The sequence below is a fragment of the Rhinatrema bivittatum genome, chromosome 11 (genome assembly GCF_901001135.1).
Source record: "Rhinatrema bivittatum chromosome 11, aRhiBiv1.1, whole genome shotgun sequence".
Classification (NCBI taxonomy): Eukaryota; Metazoa; Chordata; class Amphibia; order Gymnophiona; family Rhinatrematidae; genus Rhinatrema; species Rhinatrema bivittatum.
The window spans coordinates 42620778-42642883 of NC_042625.1; the positions used below are offsets into that span (position 1 = coordinate 42620778).

Here is a 22106-nt window from a genome sequence, read left to right on the forward strand (position 1 = left end):
TTGTTTTTGTTGTTGCGGTTTAGAGTCAGGATTGGTATTCTGTTTGTTTGGTCCATTTTGGGGGTCTGAGGATATGAGATGGGTGGTATGGAGGTTTGGCAGTTTGAGTTAGTTCGCTTTGTGCTGACAGCGTTGGTTGATGGTCAAAGTAACATGTTGAGAGTTTTGAATGGTGGTCTGTATAGGATGGTAATTGGGGAAAAACTAAGGGGCAAAACCAAGGGGCAGGCTCCTTGATCGCACTCCTTAGGCACGTGACGCCCGGCGCCTCCGGCGTAGCGCAGGTGCTTTGTCCTCCTCGGGGTTCGATGACACGATCACGTTGGGGTGAGCGTCAGGTGCCGAGGGGGAAGGGCACCGCGTGGATCATCTGGCGCTGGAGGTGAGGTTTTGGGTTTGGAGGGCCGTTCAGAACCACGGTCGAGACTGCTCTCACCAGGCGGAGGTCTTCTGGTATCCGGTTCCAGCATAGCGCGGGTGCTTTGGCCTCCTCGGGGTTCGATGAAGAGATCACATTGGGGTGAGCGTCAGCAGCCGAGGGGGAAGGGCACCGCGGAGATAGTCTGGTGCTGGAGGTGAGTTTTGGGTTCAGAGGGCCATTCAGGGCCACGGGCGAGACTGCTCTCAACAGGCGGAGGTCTTCTGGTATCTGGTTCTATGTAGCGCCGAATATGAAGATATATAGCAGCATAGCCATACTGCTGAATATCCCATCTAAGTTAGCCAGATATGTCTGTCCGGCTAACTTAGACAAATAGTTAGCCTTTGAATATTGACCCCTGTGCGTCCCTGGCTTGTTATGCTCTCTCTCTTTCTGGTCTATACTTGACTATCTGACATGTCCACTTCATCACACCTGGATAGGGGAGGAGTGGCCTTGTAGTTAGAGCAATGGGCTGAGAACCTCCCACTGACACTCCATATGATCTCCCATTCCTTTAGAGATCACTATGTCACAATGGTTGTTCAATGTATTGTGATCCAATTTGCATTAAAATGTACAGAAATTCACATTTATGTTGAAATAGATTGTGTTCCAGCTCTAAACCCCTTTAATAATAACCCTTGTTATTTAACAGCATCTTAATATTCAACCTCACAATGGTTACTGGCAAAAAAAAATGGCAGGATATATAATCAAATTACACATTCAAAGGAGGCTCCAAAATGAATACTAATGAACATATGTATACCCCACAAATGAGCATTCAACACTTGTTTGTGGAGGATATATAATCATCCTGTTCTAGTAAAGACGTCTTTTTACAGACATTTACCAGGCTTCCCTCACATTAAGAGCCAAGAAGCGCATAGTTCAGGATAATACAATTAATAAAGCATGGTCTATGTGCCATTAAGGAATGCTGCATGGCAACTGCGTCAAAATTCAGGTTCTGTTTGTTTGTTAGCTTACAAGGCAGCAATGCTAGGGAATTGTTAATGAGCCTTAAATGAGTTACTAAGGCAGTAGACATTTCACATGAAGCAGCCACTGGGAAAAAAAAAAAGTACACCGTAAACTGATTATCAGCTCACTGACAGCTAACAGGGCAAATCACTTCCGTCAGGAGACTAAAATTCAACTTGCACCGTTAAGTAATTCATGATAAAATGACCACATGCCTCTGGTTGCTTGGCAGTCAAAGAAATATTCCTCTAATGTCTTACAAAGCACTGGCGCCGTGACAAGTACATTGGGGCGATCCAGAAATTGTAGTATGCCAAGATTATGACATTTTTAAATAGGTTATAGGCTTCTAGAGCTGTGCCATGTCTTTCCTGTCGATATAGATCACCTGAATACACTTTCTGTATCATGCTAGGTACAGAAAGGACTGGCACCAGTCCTTCATCAGGGTCTCTCCCCTACCATCCCCAAGTTCTTCTTCAGGACCAAGCATACACTTTTTGTTATATTTACTTACTCTCACCCTAGTATCTTCTAATATGTGACGGGGCTTTGCCTGTCACTAACTTTTGCCCTTATAATTTTCCATCTTTTCGGCAATGGAAGGTGTTTTTTTTGTTGGGTTTTTTTTTTATATATTTGTGAATCTTCCCCTTGTCATAACCCCACCTTTTTTATTTGAAGACTTGCATGGGATACAAAAATCCCCATGAGCATGCTCAGTCTTCAGTAGGTTTGCAGATCCAGAAGAATTAGGAGAGAAGTTAGAGATTCCCCAGGATCTCAAGACCATGATTTTGGAGTTACTGAGAGGAGTAGGAGTTTGGTTCTAGGACCCTTTTTCCTCATCCCTGAAGGTTTGGATCTACAGTGAGGATTTTTGGAACTTTAGAACAGAGAAGAGATTTTTGGATACCAACTGATTCAGTTCAGATGGAAGGGTGTCCGTCCCCCCTGGATCCTGAAGACTGAAGTCAGAGATCTTTTTGCCTGAGAACAAAAAGAAGCATAGTAGAGACAGCTGAAACAGAAGGTGGGACTCTTGTACTAAAGACAGCAGAGACAAAGGGTGGAAGTCTTCTTCAAGAGACAGCTGATACAGAGGGTAGGACTCTTGTACTAGAGACAACTGGGAAAGAGATGTGGGAATCTTGTACTAGAGATATCTAATACAGAGGGTAAGACTCTTGTACTAGAGACAGCTGATACAGAGGGTAGGAATCTTGTACTAGAGGCAGTTGGGACAGAGGGTGGGACTCGTACTAGAGACAGCTGAGACAGAGATGTGGGAATCTTGTACTAGAGACATGCTGCGACAGAGGGTAGGACTCTTGTACTAGAGACAACTGGGAAAGAGATGTGGGAATCTTGTACTAGAGATATCTAATACAGAGGGTAGAACTCTTGTACTAGAGACAGCTGAGAGAGATGTGGGAATCTTGTACAAGAGACAGCTGGGACAGAGGGTGGAACTCATAATAGAGACAGCTAGGACAGAGGGTGGACTCATACTAGAGACAGCTGGGACAGAGGGTGGGAATCTTGTCCTAGAGACAGCTGGGACAGAGATGTGGGAAACTTGTACTACAGACAGCTGAGATAGAGGGTGGGACTCTTGTACTAGAGGCAGCTGGGACAAAGGGTGGGACTCTTGTACTAGAGGCAGCTGAGACCTTTTTGGATTACAGTTTAAGAGTTTTTTGACCCAGTTTGGAATTTTCTAAAGTTTGAGCTTGAGGGATAATTTTTCCATCTCACAAGTATATTCTAGAACTACACTCCAGTGTCCTACCCTGACAGGGGAGGATCTATTTGATTTGGATGATGGTGCAGTAGAAAGATGTTAGAAGTCCTAGAATGGATAAGGAAACAACTGCTTTCTTCTCTGAAAAAATAAAAAATAGCAGGAAAAATATTAATCTCGGTTTGGATAGTCATATTTAAGTAGTAGCAGTAAATCATTTATTTTGAACACCACAGTGGACGCTGAGTGGTTATTTTTGTCAGTGCCCCAGTGAATGGATGGACATTCGAGGCACCCTGTTATTGATTTTTACTTCCTTGCTCCTCTTTTGGGTTTTACTGCATTTGGTGGGCATCATCCAGCTGGAGTGTGGGCCATCAGGTTGAATAATGATTGACTGTGCCAGGGGACGAACTTGAACTTTGGAAACCCATGGCACCCCTGGATGAAGTTTACAGCACATACAGGGACCTGCTACAAATAAATTCATGCCACTTTTTTTCACTAGCCCTGAAACTGGATCATTAAGTCCCCTTCCAAAAAATCTGTCCATGTATACTAAGCAGCATCCATCCAATGTCCCAACTGAAGTCATGTTGAACTATTACAAAACACAAGGCTCAGTATGAAGTGCCCTTCCAGAGCTTTAGGATTCCCCACGGAAATAAGTGACACGCAGTCTAGTGGACTAATGTGGCAACTGCGCTTCTTCTCCCACTCCCTCTGGAAACTGGGGGAAGGAATTTATTTAGAATTTTGGCTGCTGAGATTATTTCTTCTCTACTGTTTTAACATAGTCCACTAAACATACATTGTGTAGCCCTCCTCTTCTAGTGGTCACTATGCAGTGCCAGGGTTTAGTGCTTGCAAACTCTGGCATGGATTCTCCGAAAGGGTAGGGGGGGGGGGGGGGTAAGGACAGACCTCCAGAGCCCAAAGTATATTGTGTAAATCTCTCTCTGATTGGTGCAAACTCAGACTCTCAGCTCTGCACTGGAGGTAGCCAATAAACAGGCTGGATACACGAATAGGATGTTCCATAATGAAAAGTTTATTGTTCAACTTGTTCAAGGGTAATCAGTTGTTACATTCATAATCAGATTAATCACATTACTAAATAGAATCCAAATTGATCAGTAGCTGTAATCCTTTAGTCTCTTCCCAGGGGTCCCCTCTCTTTCCTGTGTGGAATAAACAGGCTGCCCAGGGTGCAATGTAATGTGTTCTCTTATCCTCCCCCCACCCCCTTCCAAATACCTGTGGGCCACTGCTTGATGCTGAAATATCTAAAAACTTCTCCATTCCTGTTTATCCTTGGCAGAAACACCGATGGGGAACCTTAGGGTTCTCTTCTCTCCTCTCCTCTAGATGGTATCCCTCCGCCATTCTAACCTCTTCTTTGAAGTCACCGGGATCTTTTAGACTGAATGAGCAGACAAAATCTGCACTCCTCTCTCAAGTGCAGAAGGTGTAGAGATAAAATCTCCCTAAACCCCAAACATTCACACACATCCAAAAACACTCAAAACACTAAAATCTACTTCTTAATCACTGGGCGAGGGTCAGAAGATGGGGTTTTCTCGCTTCCTAACCTACATAACACAGGGTTGTAGCCAATACTGGGTACGGAGAGAGAAACTACAAAGAATCAGATCCTTTTTGTCCCTATCCAAACCAAAAATGTCTTACTAAACCATGGGGGTCACCTGCTCCTATGCAGGTAGGAAGCTACCATTGTAGTAATCTCCAGAGGGTGCTACGGTAAAATGGTACATTCCTCTAACCTTCATGGCTCGGTTCCAACACTAGGCCAGAATCACTAGTGGATATCCCTATGGGATCTTTATAGCTGCTTTGATTGGAAGCCACAGTAAAAGGAAGGTATGTTTAACCCTTTGGTATGATAAGTAGCAGATTTACTGATGGTTAGACATCAGAGGGGAATTTCTTTTATTCACAGAAAGTTTTATGCTGCAAAGTGTTAATTTCATAATGCTGAAACAAACTCCAAATTAAACAAAACAATATCTATATTATAACCAAAACTGAATTAAAACTGAAATACTAATGAAAAATTAAAGAAACATTAACTGAAATACAGTTAAAAGTGGAAGCTGGGCCAGCCCGTTGTCTTGGGTGGCGTGCTAGGCACTGCCGTGTGGAACATCCCTGATCAATCCCTGAGTTGGTTCCTTCCACACTTCGGGTCAGCGGACATAGCTCTCATAGCCCCTGGGAGGGGAGTCCTGGTCATCGTTAAGACAGGCACCTGATGGCTGGATTCAGAGCCTATGACATAGGATTCAGTGCTCTGGTCCATGACTCCCAGCCTCAGGACCATTGCTGCCCAGACCAAACTAGGAAGAGCAGACAGATGGGTCTATGTAAAGTACAGTGGGGAGAACCAGGTGCCAAAATTCCAGTCTTAGTTCTGGTTGAGCTGGAAGAAAGGAAGAACTACTGGGTCACAAAGAAATTGAAGCTAAATCCTTCTTTTCCCATTGTTTCTCTTCTGACTTGTCTCTCTCTCTCTCTTCCCCTATTATCCCCTCCCAATTTCTCCGTCACTCTCTCCCTTTCTCTCTCTCTCTCCCCTTACAATATCTTGGCTTACTCTTTTGATTCTTCACTTCTGCATTTCTATTTGCAGCATTGTAAAAATATCATGAGAGTATTGACTTTATGAAAGATGCCACAGACAATGTTTGAACAGTTCGCTGTCTGTCACATTTTTCTGCGTGAGACAAAGCACTGAATGACTCACTTGCAAGAGAATATTTTAAAAGGCTATTAGAAACAAACAAATAAGTACATAAGTATATTCTGGCACCTTAAACATTCTGCTAAGAATAAACAGCAGGCAGATGGAATAATTCACTTACATTAGCTCATTTACATTTTCACAGTAGAAACTGTATATTCAAGTGTGCTGAGCTCTTCTGGGTTTTTAATTAACTGGTATCCCCTTGAGTATAACTTTTATTTCATATTCTGGGGTTTATGTACTAAGCAAGGTTAGTATGCACGAGATGTCCTATCTAGCATACATAGGGACTAGTTATGCACTAACGGGTACATTTTTAAAAGCCCATGCGGGTGTCCATGTGCGTGTGGCTCCTGGTGCATGCACACGGATGCGCCGATTTTATAACATTCACACGTCGCTGCCCACGTTATAAAATCTGATAGCCACACGCACATGCACGCCCACTCATGCACTTGGCAGGGGGGAGGATTTTTAACTCACGTGTGGCGACGCGATTGGGCCTTTGCCCACTTCCCTCCTAGTCTGTTCCAATTAAGGAGCAGATTGGGAGGGAGCTTCCCTATTTCACCTTCCTCCCTCCACTCAGACTCCTAAACCCACCCTACCTACCCTATTTTTTTTGTTTGAAAACTTAATGAAGAAACCTTGTTGGCAAATTGGGATTTAGAGCTGGCACGCTGTGCACCCAAAGAAAGCTAAGCTATAATTTAACAATTGCTTCGGATCAGATGCTAACTTTTAGTGTGCGCCCTACTGAAAGGTACCAGCATGCACTGGGGTCCACAGATGGAGTAGATGTACAAGATGACAATTTAAAATCTGTCCGTAGGTCCTTCAGTTAGAACACATCTTCCTGCACATCTCTTTGGAAAAAGAAAAACATCAAACACAATTCCATACTAATTTACACCATGAAAATATTTTTTCATACAAAAGGGTAACAACACTTGACAACTGGTGTTCAAACACAGTTGTGGATGCTGATATTCCAAAAAAAGATGGCTTCTTTAATTTAGGAACCTAATTTAGGATCTGATTTTAGCCAATCTTAGGGACTTCAGTTTTCAGTTGAAACTTCACCTAAATTTAGTAACCTAAAACTCAGATTGGTCAATTTAAGCCTGCTCTTCATGTTCCTTCAGTGCGGTGCCTTGTGCTGAAAATCTGTGCTAAGCAACTAACTCCTTTTTCCCGCCCTATCTCCACCCACTTTTTAGGGTCCTAAATATAGAAGCTTAGTGAAACTAGGAGCCTAAATTTAGGGATTTAGTAAACTTTAGAGCCTTCACAGGCAAAACCTGGATTTGAAAATTTCCCACACTCTCCAACTAAAAACTTTGTCCTGCCCAAAATGTAGCCAGATGAAAAGGGCTGGTGATAGAGGTGTTCCTGAGGCATGGTTCAATTTTAGATGACGAATGCGGATATTCAGCTAGGTAAGTCTGGTCTGAAAAGCAGCTGACCTAAAGTTATGCAGCTAACTTTATCTAGGTATATTCAGCGGAACTCTTATCCGGCTATGCTCTCCTTAATATCTATATAAAGTTATCCGCCTAGTTTTACCCGGGTCTGATCTGCTGAATTTTGACTTTAATGGTTTAACTGGGCAGTGTTGGCTTCTTTGGGGTTAAACACTCTTCTGGTCCGACTGCAGAGTTTTCAAGACCTTCCAAGTCTGCATCCTTCCTGCAAGTGCCGCCTGATCCTGAGCTGCGTAACCCTTCTTCTCCCCCTTCTGTTGTTTAAGCCTCAGTCAGAGCTTGAAAGGGCAAACCTTTACCCCATTATCTTGGGATTGCCCACCCGGGGCACCAGGGCAAAAGCTGGCCCTAGCCCTGATACTCAGGTTGTCAATGTAATTGATGAGGCAGGGCTGGAAGGCATTGGGAGGCGATGTGGCTTTTTCAACAGGAGGCATTATGGGAGATGTAGAGGGGAAGAAAGGGGAGGAGCAGAAGAGTGAGAGAGGAGAGACAACACACACATGATCATTTAAAAAATAAACTTACATTTATTTAGACAATGCAAAGTAATTCTAAACAAAAGGTTATCAGAGGACAATGTTTGTTGTCAGGCACAGTGGTATCACTATTTTCAATAAATGGTCATCCCACAAGTTCATAAGTATGATCATGACTGTGCAAAAATATTTCACTGCATGCTTCTGTGTCCTGCTTTTTTTCCAGATTGTTCTCATAGTCTACAAGACAGGTATCACAGATGATCCAAGGCAACAGCAGATGAGCTGCAAGTCCCTCACAGAACACACTGAATAGAAACTATGAGGTTTGGTCAGTCTCTTCCCACCAAAGCATAGAAAACCCTTTGCAGCCTTTCCACCTCTGGTCTAGGACCTTCTGAGATGTCTGATCTTGTGTGGCATAGATGGAGTGGATGCAGTGGAAGGGGGGGGTCAGATAGCTTCAGTGGATGGGGCACATGGTGCTGATGTTTGTCACCTGAAATCTGTTTGCTGGCATTCAGAGATGGTCATTTCTGTCATAGCTGTGCACAGTCTGTCCATCAGCACGAACAGTCATCTGGGCATCTATGGATTCCTTCGGATCATCAGTTCATTCAGTTCTTTTGGTTTGCGTGTGCAGCTCTTTCCATTTTGCTTTGAGGCCCTCATGGATTGTATCATGCCACTGCTGCCCCAGCACTAAAGAGTGCTCATAGAGGGAGGATGCTCAGATGACGATGCCCTTCAGAGTTAGGGCTGACAAATCCAGCTTGTGGTCAAAAGATGGTTCTACTGGGGCTGATCAAGGCACCATCTAATGCCTGTTCTTCTTCTCCTTCCAGACTCTCCTGGCTAGATATCCTGTGAGGGTGTGGTTAAGCCTTTGCATTGAGCACAACACAGCCTTCTAGATGAAGCCAGCATATAGCAACTATAATTCCCCTTCTCCGGTGGCAGGTGTGGGAGTCATCTGGCATGGATGGTATGCATATGGGAATTTAGGTTCCTTTCTACAAAACCTTTGAACCTGAAAAGATACAGAGATGATTCAGTTGTATCTTTGAAGCGCATGTATCCCTTCTGCTTCCATTTGAAAAGAGGGCTCCTCTATAGCAAAGTTCCTGCCCTGCAAATCCCCAGTCCCGCAATCTGTTAGTGGCCTACAAAGTCCCAAATCTTCCCCAATTCTCCCGACTAGGCATGTAAAACCTCCTACAGACTCAGCCTGTAAAACAACCCTGAAAAGGAACATTAGTGGACTCTTGCTGTGGGTTCCTAATTAGTATTCTTGAAAACTAACTAACAGGCCGATACAGTAAAACCCGTGGGAGAGCCGGCGCTCTGAGGTGAGCGCCTGCTCTCCCGAAGTGCGCACAGGCCACTCTCCTCCTGTGCGCGCAATTTAGTATGCAAATGAGGGCCCGCGGTAAAAAGAGATGCTAGGGACACTAGCACGTCCCTAGCGCCTCTTTTTTGACAGGAGTGGTGGCTGTCAGTGGGTTTGACAGCCAACGCTCAATTTTGCCGGTGTTGGTTCTCAAACCCACTGACAGCCATGGGTTCGGAAAACAGACGCCGGCATAACTGAGCGTCCATCTTCTGACTTGCGGGCCATGGGCCGATTTAAAAAATTTTTTTTTATGATTTTTTTTTTTTTAATTTTTGGGGCCTCTGACTTAATATCGCTATGAAATTAAGTCAGAGGGTGTACAGAAAAGCAGTTTTTCTGCTTTTCTGTACACTTCCCCGGCGCCGGCAGAAATTAACGCCAGCCTTTGGGCTCAGCCAAACCCGGGCTAACAGTGCGCTCCACCGGAGTGCACTGTACTGTATCGGCCCGTAAATAAATAGTGCCGTTAACTCACCCGCCTGCCATCAGTGACAACCAGACCCAGTTTTTCCATGAGGCAGCACTGCAGCAGGGTCAGGTGAATAGGAGAGACATGGACAGCTTCCATCTTCTACAGATGGGCATGCATCTTTGCAGTCTTGTCTTGAATGCTCCTTTTAGGGAATAATTTTAAGACCATCCACATTGGGACAATGTCCACAGGAACTTTTTTCCGTGGTCTTTGCACCATAGTTTTTAAAGCCAAAGTGCACACATGCTTGCAATTTGAAACTTGCCAGGAGCATAAAGTACCCCTGGACATTTGCACTTACTTTTGAACAGGTTCCTCTTTTCATGGAAAATAATGCGCAAGGGTGAATTTTTTTTAAGAGCGTTACGTGGGTAAATGTAGCACATATCATAGCAATTTTCAACAGCCCATTTACGCACATAAGACCTTTTGAAGATTCAGTGAAATTTCAAAAGAGCTACCCACATGACAATAGCAATCTTTAGAAGCCCCTTTATGTGTGAGAAACCTTTGGAAAATTACTTCTGTAGTGTTGAAAATGCTTTTTTACCCCCATTTTCCAATCTCAGCCATAAGCCTCTTCTAAATGCAGCTGAAAGTATGCACATTGTGCGCGTGTGTGTGTGAAGGGGGTGGTTTTCCAACATATGATCAATGTGGGTAAAATGACTTTTACCCACATAAAATGGCTTTAAAAACAGCCCTCCCCGTGCACAGAGGGATCACTTTAGCCCTTAGCAGAGACAGCAACAGGAGAATCCTGACCAAATGAATGTAACACCTCATCAGTACTCTGCAGCCAGAACAGAAAGTAGAAAAAGAAGCATGAAAAGGTATTATTATTATTATTACTGTAAATCCCCACCTTAACAACAGTACAAAACAGATTGCCTTAAAAGTGCTGTCTTTGCAAGCTACCTGAAGTAACACTTCTAGGGTGGAAGCGAGGGAGAAGGGGATCTCTATTAGACACTGAAGGTTACATTTTTCTTGTTAATGGATAATAAAAGGTGTCAGCTCAAAATGCTCTTCTAACCGAAAGCTATTCAGCACATTAACTATCAACTGGAAATCTATAAAAGCTTGTCAAGCGCTGGCTGGGAGCTTGAATGTGCATTTCTTCATCCGCCCAGAAGGACCGATTCCCATTCTAATCAGATCCCTGGACCCTGGCCCATACAATTGCTGGTTTTAATGGATTCTGGTGGTACTGCCAGGGTGAACAGAAGCTCTAAATCTGACCTTTCAGCTCCCCTAAAAGGACCTCACATTCCAGGAATTCTTCAAACGTCTACAGTCCGGTTACAAATGCATCACAACTTACTGACCTTTTTTGGGTTTCATTTTTTTTTTTAGTGTGCAAAGTCAAATTTTTACCCTTCCATAGAAATTGTCAAAAGTGTTTGCGAAATATTTCAAGGTTTTTTTTTTTGTTTTTTTTTGGTGTGTGATCTTTACATGAGGTTTTACTTCACCTTTCATTCTCTGTCCTGAGAGACAGAGTGGGGTCTAATCTGACTTGTTTAATTAAACTATGTTGTGCTGAGGGACACTGATTGTGCTTTGAAGTATACTTCTTCCTGCTTAAGAGTTTTGATTAATTGATTGTGCTTTGAACTATATTTCTGTTTCAGAGTGTGATGAATTTGTTTATTTGTTTTTCCCACCCACTCACCCCTTTCTCAAAAGTTATACTCATAGACCATTGCCCGGTTAGGGGGCAGAGAGAAAATTAATCTTTTAAAAAAATGTAAACTTAGATAATAGGAACCCAGGTAGGGAAGGTCACATTCTGGAGATGAATGAATGGCTGCATGGATGGTGTCGACAAGAATGTTTTGGCTTCCTAGAGTATGGGATGTTGTTTTAGGAACTGGTCAGCAAAGATGGGGGTCGACCTGTTGAAGAAGGGATGCAGTGAATTCCAGAACAGACTGGCAAAGTTACTAAGGATTAAAAGGTCTGTTTTCAAAGTGGAGAAAGGTAAACAGGGATATGTACTTGGAACGGTGCTTTTTAATAAATTTATAAATGATCTGGAAAGGGGTACGATGAGTGAGGTGATCAAATTTGTGAGTGACACAAAATTATGCAAAGTAGTTAAATCTCAAGCTGATTGTGATGAATTGAAGGAGGACCTTGCGAGAATGGAAGATTGGGCATCCAAATGGCAGATGAAATTTAATGTAGACAACTGCAAGGTGATGCATATAGGGAAAAATAACCCTTGCTGTAGTTACACGATATTAGGTTCCATCTTAGGAGCTACCACCCAGGATAAAGATCTAGGCGTCAACATTGGATAATACATTGAAATCATTGGCTCAGTGTACTGTGGCAGTCAAAAAAGCAAACAGAATGTCAGGAATTATTAGGAAGGGAATGGTGAATAAAACGGAGGATGTCATAATGTCTCTGTATCGCTCCAGGGTGAGACCACACCTTGAATACTGTGTACAGTTCTGGTCACTGCATCTCAAAACAGATATAGCTGTACTGGAGAAGGTGCAGAGAAGGGCGACCAAAATGATAAGGGGCATGGAACAGCTCCCCTATGAGGAAAAGCTAAAGAGATTAGGACTGTTCAGCATAGAGAAGAGACGGCTGAGGGGGATATGATAGAGGTCTACAAAATCATGAAAGGACTTGAACAGTTAAATGTAAATTGGTTATTTACTCTCTCAGCTAATAGAAAGATTAGGGGGGCACTCCATGAAGTTAGCAAGTAGCTCATTTAAAACAAATTGGATAAAATTATTTTTTACTCAGTGCATAGTTAAGCTCTGGAATTCATTGCTAGAGGATGCGGTTATGGCAGTTAGTGCAACTGGGTTTAAAAAAGGTTTAGATAAGTTCCTAGAGGAGAAATCCATGAACTGCTATTAATCAATAAGGAATAGTAGCTTGGGATCTATTTAATGTTTGTGTACTTGCCAGGTACTTGTCACTTGGATTGGCCACTGTTGGAAACAGGATGCTGGGCTTGATAGACCCTTGGTCTGACCCAGTATGGCATATCTTATGTTTGCAAAAACTTGTTTACCCCACTCATATACAAAATAATTGAAATTGGATGAGGAAAGTTTCATACATTTTCTGTAACATGCCTCCTCGGCCTTGGTCACAGAATTTTATAAATTGTAATCGTAAACTAACCACCATCCTACCTTAGATTTTTTTAAATATTTTATGTGAAAAAACTTTTGTGTGTTGTGCACTTAAAATCAGCAAAATAGCTCAATCTTCCTCTATTTATTCAATCTTCAACACTCTCCGCGTCTAAATCACAGTCAATTACTTTTGCCGCTCTCTGCGTCTGTATTGCATTGATTCTTAACGCTCTGAACACCAATTTCTCAAATTTTCAACGCTCTCCGCGTCTAAATTGCAGTGAATCACCTTTACCACTCTCAAAGTCTTTGTTACAATAACTCACTTTAAACACCCTCAGCAACAGTTTATCACACGTCGCTTCTATATCCCTTCAATAAGGTTACTATTTTACTGAAATGCCCGGTCAACTTAGCTTTGTGAATAGCCTCCCGCCACGGCCACATTTCCATACAATCCACTTTCTTCATCAGGGGAGCCTCTACTCGTTTTCCTCACCGTCGGGACCTCTTATGTGATACGGCTGGCGTCTAGTGCTGGTATCGTCTCCATTTCTTCTTGCCTTTTTAAACTAATCAATTGATCCAAAATGCACCATAAGGGGCATTTTGAACATAAGGAGGGCTTTAAACTAAGATCAAGGATGGGTGGAACAAAGCTCTAAGGTAAGTAAATCTTTAAACACTTATAGAGACGTGGACATCTGGAAAATTATGTACTTTTTTTCTCATAGTTTAGGACATAAAGTTCCAGATCTGGAGACAGTGATGGAAGAGGCTGACTTGGATACAGTGGAGGTCATGGAGACATGGTACACTGAGAATCATGGCTTGGATATAGTTATATAAAGCTAAAATATATTCAGTCAAGGCAGAGTAGGAAGAAAGGGTGTGGGGGGGGGGGGAGAATGGCACTATATGTAAAACAAAATAATATTAAAGCAACAGAACTGCAGGGCTTATGAGGTAAGGAGGAGGCACTTTGGGTTAATTTGGAAAACATGAAAGGAAAATCTGTTTATACTGATGTGGTTATACAGACCTCCTTTGCAGGCAGAAGAAAAGAACAAAGATTTAATTGAAGACATTCACAAAATTGGTACAAAAGATTATTTCAATCTTTATTTATTTAGATTTATATTCCACTTTTCGCACTTTTTTCAGTGCTTCAAAGTAGATTACATTCAGGTACTGTAGGTATTTCCCTGTACAATCTAAGTTTGTACCTGAGGCAATGGAGGGTAAAGTGACTTGCCCAAGGTCACAAGGCGCAACAGCTCGGGACTCGAACCCTGGTCTCCTGGTTCACAGACTGCTGCTCTAACCACTAGGCTGCTCCTGTCAGATGCTGATTGCTCATCCTGCCTATGGCAATTGGAAACACGCGAGGGGGCAACACTCCACCCGGTGCTTACAAATGGGGATGCCATAGCGGAGGAATCCTCTGGGATCCAGTGATCACCGGCCGGTGTGGTTCACTATTAGAACACAGGCCGTGGTGGCTCATTGAAAGGCAAACATTCCTTTTTTTTTTTTTTTCTTTTCAGAAAGCACCAGAAATTAATTTTACAAAACAGCAAACATCTCTGATCCCTGCCATCTCTAGCTGCGTCATTCAAATGGTAGATGTTCCAAGGACAAGGGAAAGGTTGTAGCTAGATGGAAATGGTCCCTGGCACAGAGCATGGAACCAGTCCTTCCCCCTCCATACTCACCATTACACACTTAACATTTCACAATTTGTTTTTCTTTCCAAGTGCAAGTGGGACCCAGCTCATGGACTCTGGTGCAGCTGCACCATCTGCACACATTATAGCTATGCTCCTGTATAAAAGGGAATACAGGGGTCTACAAGAACAGCATGCAGCCAAAATGGGACATCTTTCATTAGAAAGAAAAGAGATTAGGGAATGAGGTTTAGGGAGAGAGAGCTTTCTTTTTGGGGGTTTTTTGTTGTGTTTTTTTCTGGTGCATTTCACTAGCAAAAGAAGAAACACCACAACTAAATCTCTAGCACAGCTGCCATGAAATTGTTTTCCTTAACCGATCGCTAATTGTTCTTCTGATATTTAACTGAAATCTGAAGAGCAAAGAAGGATCGATAAACACTTTCCATCCCCAAACTGAATTCCCAAATCTCTTTACTTCAGAATCAGGTTTACAGAGTTGGAAAGAGCAAAGCTTGTTAAAGCTACAACAAACTGATTAACCTTGCAAAAAAAAAAATCAAAACAGAAATCGATGCTATCAAAGCATTTTAAAAAGTAATACACGGAAGTTAAAAACCACAAAGGTAGATTGAAGATCAGTAATGGTGCAAACATAATTAAGGATGAAACATCAGATGGATGGGGGGCAGGGGAGTGGCTGTTTCAAATAATACATTTCCAGATGGGATCATTTGAAAATCAATCTGGGGAATACGATGAAGAGATTTTGCAAACTCGTTGCCAGTGTTCACCAGATGTTTTTATAATCAAGAATAAATAATGTTGAGGATTTCCTTTGACAATTACAATACAGTCCCTGTCCCTTTTTGTAAGATATCAGTAAAGAGCCAACCTGTTCATTATAAAAAAAAAAAAGTTTGCTGCGGCAGAATTCAATTGTTATATCAAATACATAAGTACAATGTACACTCCTGGGTTCTTCACCGGTTTTGTTAAAACCAAGCAGCGTTATAAAGAGGACCTTCAGCAGATCCAGACACCTTATTTCCCCACACCCCCCCCCCCCCCTCCCCAGTTTTATCACCAGTTTCACTGTAAAGCCTTGTTGGCCGATTTATTGTTTTATGGAAACCGATGTGATGTTTCTAACGAACGTCGGTATATAAAAATCAATCAATCAATAAATAAATAAATAAATAAATAATCCTCTGGGGCGCCCTGGGCTACATTTTCAGATTTGCCCCACAGAAGTCGCAGGCCTGTGGGTACTTTGTATCCAGGGGCCTGCAAGCTCATTTTCACAGGGAAACTCCTCATGGCGTTTCCTTTTGAAAATCAGGCCTGCTATTTGTTCGGGTCGGGTCCATGCAGAGATTTGATTTTCAAGTCTCCTAGCACAATTGCTCTCCCCCACCCTTCCCCTAGCTCCCAAAATGCCCCTTTCCTCTGCAGGTACAATGTGTGCACACTGTGAAATAGTGAGCATATTGTTACCTACACAGAGGCTGAGAAATTAAAAAAAAAAACAAAAAAAACCCTGTTCTTTTACCCATGGAAAAATGCTTTAAAGATTACACTCACCCTTTACATTCCCTGAAGCAGTACAGATAAGAATCCCTTCACACATGGTACTTAAAAAGATCGCATCATGAACACTCTTGTTTTCTCTGCCTACCGAAATACTGAAGATCTTGATTATTCTCCAGCTGTTCTCATGCTTCCCCACTGTTAAAAGGCTCTCTTCAATTCTGATATTGTTTTTGCCTTCGCCATCTCACTGGAAGAAGAGAAATGAAAAATCATGAAAGGACTAGAAGAGGTAAAGGTAAATCGGTTATTTGCTCTTTCAGATAATACATGGGTTAAAGGGCACACCACAAAATTAGCAAGTAGCACATTTAAAACAAATCAGAGAAAATTATTTTTCACTCAATGCATAATTAAGCTCTGGAATTCATTGCCAAAGGATGTGGTCAGTGCAGTTAGTGTAGCTGGGTTTAAAAAAAGATTTGGATAAGTTCTTTGAGGAGAAATCCATAAACTGCTATTAATCAAGTTGTCTTACGGAATAGCCACTGCTTATTACCAGCATTAGTGCATGGGATCCATTTAATGATTGGGAACTTGTGGCCTGGATTGGCCACTGTTGGAAACAGGATGCTGGGCTTGTTGGCCCTTCAGTCTGACCCAGTATGGCAATTTCTTATGCTCTTATGTTCCATGAAGCCATCACCTTTTCTGTGAAAAAATGCTTCCCTGTGTTACTCCTGAGTTTAGTGGGGATGTACAGGAGGAAACATTTTGATTTTTTTCTTTCAGAGTTTTTTCAAGATTATTTTCTTTTAATGTTTATTTTGGTTTGGTTTCAATTATTTGCCAAACCAAAATAAACATCAAATATTTTAAAAACTCAAAAAAATTAAAATTACACTCTCTACTGCACCCCCTCCCCCGGTCTTCCAAGCCCCTATTTACCACATCAGGGATTTTTAAGCAAGAAAGGGATACACCCGAGCTCCAGTCGCTCCTGTCCCACCAGCTCTGATGTACAAATAGTACTGGCTGGTCCTGAGATTGATGATATTGTAAAATCAGAACGGAGGCGGGGGGGGGGGGGGGGGAAGAGTGACTGGAGCTTGCTTCTGCCCCTTTCTGTTTTGGAAACCCCCAATGGCTAAGCAGGAGCTGGGGGCAGCCGCAGGGAACTTTGTAAGGATGCAACAGGGGAGTCAGAAGTACTGATAATCAGCATGCGCTATTTACCAAACCAAAAAAGCCAAATTATTTTCAGAGATTTTGGAATGAGTTCATTTTCAGTTCATTCCATTCACAACAAACCAAAAGTGGACTCATTCATAATGTTTTAGCCATTTGGGTAAAACAAATTCACATCTCACAGTTTGACCCCTACTGACCTCATAGCATGACTCTTTGTTCTAAAACAGGGATGAGGAAAATTAAATTTCTATTTAAGAAGGCATTTGATACTGAATCTATATAGAACATTGCGTAATCTACCGTATATTACTCTTATTATTTGACAGCGTTTTTCCTCCAGTGTCTGTCTTTATTTGAAAGCAGTCAAGTACCCTGAAACTTTTCAGAAGGCAATATTAATTTAATTACTAATTTAATTTGTATTGTACCATTTTATATTATGTTTGTTTTAATTTGATTGCATATTATGTATGTAATGTTGTAAACTGCTACAATCAACATACTGGAAAAGGCAGTATTTAAAATCTTTTAAATAAATACGTCAAGGGCTGCAAGCCAGTTTGCAGAATAACCCTAATTAATATGCTTGAGATAGATCTGCATGCACTTCACAATCATATGTGGATTTATCTCATGCATATTCATTAAGGATATCCTGAAAACCCAACCAGTTTGCGGTACTTGAGGACTGAAGGTTCTCTATCCCTGTCTACAACAATATCATCTCTGATCACCAAGGGGATGTAGACAGATGGTTTTCAGATTCTAGAGAGTGAATACTCACATGTCATATTTACAGATATTTAGGAACCAATTTAATTTGCATGTTTGATATTCTGAGGACAAGATCTGTTTGTGACCTGTAAACTGACATATGTTCCAAGGGGTCAGTCTATCTTCAGAAAATAATTTTGAAACAGCATGTATAGGGCTAATGTCTGGGGGTAGTAGCTAGCTGCAGAATTTAGTCCAAATTTTCAACGTGGACTTATGTACATGAGTTTGCTTTGAAAATGTGCATAATGTCCCCAGTACACACGCCAAAATATATGCATAAAGCTGCATCTGCTCCTGAGCAGTGTCATTTTGTACATGCAGATTTACATGCAAACTTTTGAAAATTGAAGTCATGCATGGAAATCCTTTCCCCCACCCTAACTCCAAGCCCCAGAATGGCTTTCCCTGCTGTGGGTAAGGGCAGGCATGAAATCAGATTTTGCATGTACTTTTAACAGTAGAACCCAAGGGGTGATTGTATCTGCATAAAGCTCTTTGAAAATCAAGCCCTAAGAGGCCAAACCAGGCTAACCTTGGCAGTTTAACTTAAGAGGCAGACAGGCAATGCTGCTGGATCACTGGACGGAGTCAGAGAAGAGGATAAAAGCACAGGGAGAGCAGCAGGCGGAAGCAAGAATTTACTTATTTACAAAATGTCTATAACCGCATAACCAGTAGAATTTAAAATAAAAGCAGTTGATAAATGTAACATGCTTATTCAAATCAACATAAAATCAATTATCAACAATTCAAAATTTCATATACAAACCAAATAACCCAACCACCTCTGCTAAGAAGGTAGAAATCTGCCAACTGCCACTCCCCACCACCCACAGGGCCTAATCCCAAACTCTCCGCTGCATCAAAAGCCAACCCTAAATGTAAGAATTTAAGAAGTAGCTGGAAAACAGTAGACTCAGATCAAATAAAGGCCTTAGAAAATGCTAATGAATAAGAACTCCAGCTGTTTCTATTTTTATATTATGAAAAAGCATGGTCTATTGTATCTTTCTGCTAGTTTAAGCATATACATATGTATGTAGATTGAATGTGTGTGTGTGTGTCTAACGTAGTCTATCACATTAGAAGCAGAATTGTAAGAAGGTTATTTTCATGTGAAAACCAAAAAGTAAGTTGATCCTGAATGTCAAAAGAATATACAAATCTTATTTGCATGTAACATCTAGTTCTGCCTTCCTCTTGTAGTTCAGCAAGCAACCCCAGAGCCTCATTAAAATGAAAGGAAATCCAATTAGCTTTCACTTGCCATCATTTTTCCCAATCCATTGTATTAAACTTGGCATTTAGAAGTCTTGCTTTCCTTCTGCTGAACAAAGCACAGTGATCTGAGAAATACAGCCAAGAGAGATCAGAGCAGAGAAAGAAGAGGGGCTCTGCTCAGTCCACTCTGTATTGCATTTTAATCCCAGAGCAATAAGGTGGTGAGGGGCAGCTTCAGAAGGCAGACACGTGGATGGCTGATAAATTCAGCCCTCAAACCGGATTCATTAATATCTGCATTTTACTACTGCTTTAATAAGACCCAACTACCCCCACTGTGGCTAAGTAAGTCACAAATCGAGCCTGGGTACGAATCTGCCACTACAAATACATCATACAGTCATGACATAAAACACTTAAGGGATGAATTTTCAAAACATTATGGGGCGGAATTTAAAAGGGTTAGTGCGGATTCCTTAAACACCCCCCCCCCGCGCGCATGCCGAGCCTATTTTGCATAGGCTCGGTGGCGTGCACAAGCCCCGGGATGCGCATATGTCCCAGGGCTTGCAAAAATGGGCAGGGCGTGGCCGGGGGTATGGCCGAGTGCCCCGCACAGCGGCCTCTGTCGGGGCCTGCCACGCCGGCAGACAGCCGGCAAGTGTAACTCAACAAAATAAGGTAGGGGGGGATTTAGGTAGGGCTGGTGGGTGGGTTAGATAGGGGAAGGGAGGGAAAGGTGGAGGGGAACAAAAAAAAAGTTCCCTCCAAGGCCGCTCCGATTTTGGTGCGGCCTTGGAGGGAATGGGGAAAGCCATCAGGCCTCCCTTAGGGCTCGGCGCGTGCAAGGTGCACATGTGTGCACCCCCTTGCGTGCGCCAACCCCGGATTTTATAACAATTATAAAATCAGGTGTACATTTGTGCGCACCGGGTAGCGCACACAAATGTACCCTCGTGCGTAATTTTAAAAATCTGCCCCTATGCGCATAAAAATTAGCATATGTGCACATCAAAGAAGGGCAGTCTAGGAGTGTTACAGGATAGTGCCAACATTTACATATGTAAAGGTGAATTTTAAAATCCCGACGTGTGCCAAAATTAGGGGATGTGCGAATATGTTGAGCTCACCTGCGCCGAGTGTATTTTAAATGCCATCCGGACATGTGTATAAATGCCGCTGCTTGCTCATCTTGGAACTTCCTAAAAGGGGCAGGGCATGGGCGTGGATGGGCAGGGCATGGGGAGTACAGGGGCATTTCAAGACTTGAATCAGAAATTTGTGTGTAAATACTTGCATGATCCGAAGCATGCTGAGGTCCCCTTTCCGTGTATATTTACTTCTGTTATGGATGGTGTGTAAGTTTAAAAAAAAACCAGAGGCCGAGAGGAGAGGAGTGGAAGGAGAGGGCCTGGATGCCTAGTCTGAGATGCAGCAGCGTTTGGCGGCCCCAGCCCGGGTCCATCCGGGGTACCGCCCACGCCTGACGTCATCAGGGCGACGTCCCACAAATTTCCTTCAAATTTGGATTTCCTGCGGTCCGGTTCCAAGGCCGAGAGGAGAGGAGTGGAAGGAGAGGGCCTGGAGGCCTAGTCTGGGGTGCAGCAGTGTTAGACAGCCCCAGCCCGGGTACATCCGGGTACCGCCCACACCTGACGTCATCAGGGCAACGTCCCACAAATTTCCTTCAAATTTTGATTTCCTGCGGTACTTGCCACAGCCGGCGCATCGCCAAAGCCGCACGCTCCAAAGGGGCACGCGGCTTTGCTCAAACTTTGCAGAAATTGGATGGACTAAAAAAAAGGGTACTCTGTTTTATCTTTTTCTTTTTTTTTAATGCAAAGATATTAGAGAAACACTCCTCCTTCGACTTCCATGATTAAGAGGAGTCCAAAATCTTGATCAACCTAGCACATAAGCATTATATTTGAAATTTACTGGTATGCCACATTCTGCACGGAAAAGGAGGGCCAGGGGGCGCCAGGCCTCGGACGCATCCGACCCAACCTTTAAAGTGGGGCCAATGGATGTGCATGTGCGTCGGGGGATAGAAAAGAGGATGGAGAGTTTGCTGGGCACCGAGAGGGGAGAAGAAGAGCCCTTAAGTGCTCCTGAACTTTTAACATCGCTCTCCCCAGGAGAAAGAACTCCACCGGTAAACCCTGCTTGTGAGGTACATGCAGAACCCTGGGGATAAGAGCTTGACTGAAGGGGTCAGCTGTGAAGAGCCCCTTGCGAGGCAGGATGTTCAGCATGGAGAACCAACAGATGAGAAAGACTCTCAGGGAACTGGTCAAATTCCCACTAGAACATTAGATAGGAGTCCTGGTGAGATGAGAGAAGGTTTTCCAACTTCCCAGTTAAAGCCCTTGATTAGACCACAAGTATTTTCGATGGAATACATATGGGAAGCAATCAATGAAGTAAACAAAAATATGGGTATTCAATTGGTTGTTATGGTAAAAACTGTTAATGATGTTAAAAAGAATGTTGAAATGCTAGAACTAGATAATAGAGAAATGAAGAATGAATTAACTAAGATTAAGGTGGAATCTGGCAGGGTCAGAGATTTACAAACAGAATTGATTAAGGAGAATCACATACTCCAATTAAAGATAGAAATGCTTGAAAATCAGGTTAGGTCAAGAAATATTAGGTGTGTGAATTTTCCAAAAATACCCACTATGACCCCAATTCAACTATGGAGGAGGTACCTGATGGAAACCTTGTCACTGCCAGAATCAACTTTGCCTATAATAGCAAAGATATTCTTTTTTCCCCCATTAAAAAAATCTCAAACTGTAAGAGATAGTGATAATATGCCATTGCAGGAATTACAGCATAGACAACCTAAACCTATTAATGG

At 42.6% G+C, this 22106-nt stretch overlaps 1 long non-coding RNA gene across 1 annotated transcript in view; it reads right to left on the reverse strand.

Annotated features, from left to right (window-relative positions):
• Positions 1-7152: 7152 nt before the first annotated feature.
• The window catches only part of LOC115073284, a 156723-nt gene continuing 141769 nt past the window's right edge, over positions 7153-22106 (reverse strand). The window contains exons 3-4 of the long non-coding RNA XR_003851965.1: positions 16200-16301; positions 7153-8909 (exon numbers count right to left, since the gene is read on the reverse strand). This is a non-coding gene — a long non-coding RNA (uncharacterized LOC115073284). The remainder of the gene's footprint in view (positions 8910-16199; positions 16302-22106) is intronic.